This window comes from Kryptolebias marmoratus, linkage group LG8 (genome assembly GCF_001649575.2).
Source record: "Kryptolebias marmoratus isolate JLee-2015 linkage group LG8, ASM164957v2, whole genome shotgun sequence".
NCBI lineage: Eukaryota > Metazoa > Chordata > Actinopteri > Cyprinodontiformes > Rivulidae > Kryptolebias > Kryptolebias marmoratus.
Genome location: NC_051437.1, coordinates 3017031 through 3023201, shown reverse-complemented (window position 1 = coordinate 3023201; position 6171 = coordinate 3017031).

The following is a 6171-nucleotide window of genomic DNA, read 5'->3' as shown; positions in this document are numbered from 1 at the left end:
AGACATGCTAAGCTACTGACCTCCACCCCCCTACCTCATTATACACAGCTAAAACGGACACAGCTACAAAGTAAATAAAAGACGGAGACTTTTTTTCTCTCAAGTAATACTTTAGTAAGTACTTTGAAACGCACAAAATCTGTCTTTAGCATGATACATGTGGCAGCACGTGTGTCGCAGAAAATGTTTAAAACTTATCACAACAGCCGTTACAGACAAGGCCAGAGACAATTTCCTGCAGTTTAACAGTATTTTATTGTTATGTCTGTTGTTTCTGATCAAAAATATAAATTACGTTAAAAACCACAATCATTCACACACACACGCTAGACAGTTCGACAGCTCAACTCTGGGATTGCAGGGAGAACAGAGTAGTGGCCTAAACAAAAACACAGCAAGCTAAACAAACAAACAGCATAAGAAAATAAGCAAATTAGAAAAATTGTGCACCACAAACCAGAAGAAGGACCACCACCTGAAGAATCCACCACCAACACCAAGAGCTGGCTACGGCCCTGTTACAGACACAAAAGAAATTAGAAAACATTCAATTTACATACACACATATACCCAGGTTAAAAACAATTAAGTCCAGACTGCAACAGGTGGCCCAGCAGCAGTAAGTTTAGTGCATTCATTTTCGTCCTGAAGCCGAGATGAATCAACAGGGCCACGAAATAGAAGACGGGACGCACGCAGAGCAGCACCAGCACAAGCGTCAGCTGAAGCTGGGCGTCACAAACAAATCCAATGTGGGACAACGGGCAGGAAGCACACAAAGGGCAAACAGCAGCGTCTGAACAAGAATAAATAATGTTAAAAAGTTCAATTTAAAACCGATAAAAATGGACATTAAACTTACCACTTGAGCCCAAGAAATGTAGCTCCTATAATAGGGGAGACCAGGCAAACTGCTATGGGCAACCTATTAAAACAACGGAGGTTAAGCTAAAGCTAAGCTAACTAATGCACAGAAAATGGGAGAAACTTCCTACCAGGAAAGAGATCGAGTGTCTTTCATGCAGCATTCACAAGCACATTTGTGCACAGCTGTTGCATAGCGACAGGAGATATAAGTTACTTTAAACAAGTTTAATGAGATAGTAAAAGCTCCTCTTACCCAATGTACAGCACTGACCGACGCGGAAATTAAACCAGAAGGCAAACAACGTGACGTCAGATGGGTCAGTGAGGCGCCTTTATATGATGTCAGTTGGCTCCAGAGCCAATGCGAAACAGGCACTTATGTGGTGCATTCATGGTCCCCAGGCCATACTGCTACATACATATAGTTACTACGTTCAAATATGAAACTAACTCACAACTATCCGGACATTTCACACACACCGATAAACAAAGCGCCGTCTATAAGCAATGAGTAACATATAAACAGTAAGCAGCATATAAACAATGAGTACTTGTGAAAAAAAAGGTTAGTACTTACTGATCACGGACATATTATCCTTCAAGAAAGGCATCGCTCTTTTTATCAGATATATCCCGGTCTAAAAAGTCGCTGTTTCTTTTCTTCACCAGCTCCAGAACTACTTTTGTTGTTTATTTTATCTCCTTTGGTCATTTCGCCAGCTTTTATGTCGAAAAAAGTACAAAAAACAGTCTTCACCGCATTTACGCGCAGGACGCATGAAGCAGCCTCTCTGTTAGACCATTATACGCAGATTGATTTGGGAGTCATGAAAAGTTCTGACCCCAGTCCCACAAAAATCACGTGACCGGAATTTCATTGGCTACCCGCCTGTGGTGTCAGAACCCGCTTGGGGGCTGACTGACCGGAGCTATATGCTTGCAAATGAGGGGAGGAGACTTTCATGACTTTACGCATGGGAAATTAGAGGGGCTCTAGGGGGGGCAGAGAGCAACCCAGTTGGTCAGACGAAACGTCAATCAAAAGTGGCGCCAAAACACAGCTATTTTGAAATTTAAGTTAATAAAAACAATTAATGTAGCAAAAACTGTACAGATTTGAATAGAAAACACAGTAAAACGGCCCACGGGCGGGCCATCGCGTGGTAAGGGGTTAAGGTCTCGATCATTTTGTCTGCAGCCTGTTTTGCAGGACCGGATGTCTTTTTAGTCTTTTGCTGCAAAGTTGATAGTTTATTAGTAATGATGTGCATTAATGAGTTAAAAGGAAATGTCTACTACTTATCAGAAGAAAGTGGTACAATTTCTTCCCATCTGACTGGACATAGGTAAAAGTGAACACGTTGAAGATAGAATTAAACACAGTGTACAGTAAATTAGGCACGGCAAATAAATAAATTATGTAGATAACTTTACTATGTGAATACATTTTTTTCTTAATATTTGTCTTGCTTCTATAATAACATTCCTGATATTTTTGGACAAAAAACCTGAATGATGTCAGAAGAATATTGGGAAAGTTAAAATTTTTCCAATGACATAATGTGCAAGAGAAAAGAAAATGTAACTTATATTTTGTATTGTATGCTACCTTATTCTAAAACCAATCTGAGAGCTCTCGTAATCTCCATACCTTTTTACTTTGATTCGCTTCCTCATTGTTCATCCACCCACTGTTGGGCTTTATCTTCCTCATTCTTCTTCCCTCTTCATCTTCATTTTTTGCCCAGATGGCCTCACCCTTAATAAAATCCTTTCTCTTTTGGCACAGGTCAGTGTAGTTGTCTATGTGATAAAGATTTTTTTAAGAGTATAGACAAAGTTAGTACGAGAAGTAGCATAATACATGCTTCCACTCAAATATTACACTTGATAGAAAAATCCAGCCATTCACAGGTTTTAATTTAAAGACTGATTTTACTTAGTTAATTCAGTGGTTCCTAAACAGAACAAGAGACAGCATGTTAAATTGCTTAATCAGAGAGAGTTAGACAATGAATGCAGAGGGAGCGGTGGATTTAATAGGCAAGTACATGAGTAAAATACAAGTTTTTGTTGGGAATGTCTCTGTGGTTTCTAAATAAGCATAGTAGAAAAGTGTGACTGCAGAAAACCAAAGTTTAGGGAAATATAGACAAACTAACTTTAATTTTTATCAAGCAACTTAATGTAGTTATTACTGTAGCCTGGGAAACCCACTGTTTTAATAAAGTATTTTGCAGCTATAAGCTAAAGTGCAATATGACTCACTTACAGACTATCATTAAAACCTTAGCTGGAAAACTGTTTTAGCACCCTTTTCCTTTTTTTCCTTCTTGCAACTTGCCACTTATCCAGCCAGTATTCTCCTCCAGATTAGGGCACCAAGTTAGTATTTTAGACGACAACTCTGTCTGGTTTCCCTCATTTATCCAGTCCGTTTTCCCAACCTCAACAGTGGCATCGTTAAAATAGTATATGCCAAGACTATGTATGGATATAATTTATGCAGCATCAATGAAACTAAATAAATGTAAGGGACATAGAAAAAATCCCTCCAAACATACCATCCATATGTTCAGGTGTTGAATCTACTCTGGGTAGAGGGGTGTTGGCAAAGGAGAGAACAAGCTCCTCTGTGGCAACAATCAAGGTGTTTGGTGGGGGCTTTGTTGTTGTGGTACAATACTGTTTGGCATGATTTTTTCTTCGTGCTTTTTTGTCTGGCTTTTACTTCCAAGATGCCCAGCATTTGACAGAATTTTTTTTCTTTCATTAAAGGTATGTTTTGCTGCTATTCTTAGTCTCAGTCTGACAAATCTGCTGGTTATTTTTATTTGCACATCATGACATGAAGGAAGCATGCTTTCTAATAGACTTGCTTCTTTCCCTAGAGTATCCATGGCGTTTGGGAGCACCGTGAAAGATTCACAGGACCTTGTTCAGAAAAACCTTTCAACTTTCTGGACCAGACTGAAGGCTTCATGCGATGGCCAACACAGGACTCCTAGTTTGAATTCCTTCAGTGTCAATAGGGTACCGTGTTCTCCTTCCAGAGTGTCATCATTTTGCTTAATTGAACTTGAGCATCCATCACAGATGTTGGAATGTTTGATGACTTTATTTACTATGTATTCTGTAAGATGGTACAGAATAAAGGTTTTGCTGTTGGTGAAACCAGGAGTACCTGTGTTTCCAATCAGCTGCTCCACACTCAGGCCAGGGCTGGAAAATGTCTCCTTAATGTCCAGGAACTCTGCCAGAAGTATCAAGTTAGCTTCAGAGTTAGCAATGTTAGCTCTCTCCTGCCAGTGTTATTGACTTGCAGTGATGTCATGACAATGATCTATGGGTAATAAGTTCTCACTGTTCCATGTTCCCAACTCTGTTGTTATGCTTGTTGTTTTGTCAGCCATGACGGTCCTTGTGATTATCAGAATCCGAATGTGAAGAGTTTTCATCTGATTACTGAACCTCCCGTGCGCTCAGTTCAGTGACCACGAGCGCTACTCTACCACAAGGCACAAAACACGCACACATTAGTTGCAGCTCTCATAATATCAATCTACTTCTGCGTGATCATGTGAAACTTTAGGTTTCCCCCCTCCCACACACACAAGTGTAGAAAAAAAGCATGAAAATATTAACCAGTATATGACTGGCCACTTTTCTGCTATCCCAGCCCTGTGACCCTTGTTGCTAAACTCATCTGTGTGTGGAGCTAACACGGCTGAGTTGGAGTTTGATGAGTAAACGTTTCATGATTTAGCATAGAAGCATGCATGTTTCTATGTTTCAAAAATCCAACTCAGCCACTTTAGGTCCACACAATTGTCACTGAATTGTGCGTGCATGGGAGGTTCAATGCGCGTGTGGAGCATAATACACATTTATGGTGGACTTTTGACGTAAATTTGACGCCATTTTCATACTGGCATAGTTGTATATCCATTACTCACGCAAAGTCTTCCGGCATGTCTTCGTATTCAAAAAAAGCTCATTCGGGGATCACGTGATGCAGTTACCCTGAGTGGACATCTATCGTTGGGCTCCCACTCCTCTTGAGCCAACTTAGCTTATTTTCTTACTTTTACTATTATTGACATGCTGTAGATTTACCTTATAGTGACCCGACATCATGCTCAATCCCAAGATAGCTAAATATGCCACTAACAAACCAGCTGAAGAGCAAACCACACGGAAGAATATGCTAACTAGCAAAGAAGCTAGCCGAGGAACTCAACTACAGGAGACGCCTGCTAGTGACTCTGACACGCTAGCTGCGGACATCTTCCAAACTTTTACTGAGAATATTTCAGTTCTAATGGACAGGAAATTTGAGGAGCCGGCTGCGCGTTGTTATCATTAAGCTACATCACTCCAGAGATACGACCAGGATCCTGGCGGCGGCCAAAAAAAAGGCTCCGCTCACATGTGAAGGACAAATGATCTTCATCAGACAGGATCTGACTGCTGCAGTCAAGGAAATGCATTGTCCGTTTAACAGAGTGTGTGAGCGTCTTATCAAGAGGGAGGTGAGATTCTCCATACGATACCCGGCTATCCTGTCTTTTACACACGGAGGGAAAACCCACTCGTTCAGATCACCTAAGGATGCACTTGCTTTCCTCTACGAACTGAACTAAGACCACTCTACGAACTGGATAGAGACATATGCTGGTCTTCGCTTAGAGGTCTATGTTCTATTTTTCTTTCCCTTTAGTGTAGAATTTTGTTACAAAGTTATGTGGTTAATCCCTAGGTAAAAGCTTCACGATTTTGATCATTGTTTACTTTTTGCCTCATGTTGACAGGAGGGATGCAGTGTGATTATGCTGGTTGCTAAAACTTGTCACCAATCTGTTTAGATTGCTGTGGCTCAGGGTGGGGTGGGAGGACTAGTTCTAGGGAGGATGTTTAATCTTCTTTTCTCGCCGACGACTCATCTCGGTTTCATGTGCCCTGGTTTTATTTTTTTACAGTGGTTCATGCCCTGGAGTCGCGAGGGGAGGAGAAGGAGGGATGGGCCTGGTGCCCGTTAGGGACCCATCATTTGGGGATGGCCATTCTCTTGTTCATGGAGTTATGCTACTTGTTGCGGTTCTGTAGGGATCTGGAGTTTTAGCCCCGCCTTGGGGCGGCTCCTCTAGTTCCTATTTTCACAGGTGATCCAGATCAGGATAATGAAGACTGCCAGTACTTAAACCTCCAGTTGAGACAAGACCTTCGCTGGAGCATCGAACCTCCTGGGTTAGATTCGCAGCCACCGTTTTCTAACCAAGCTTGGTAACTAAGTGACCACGTTCT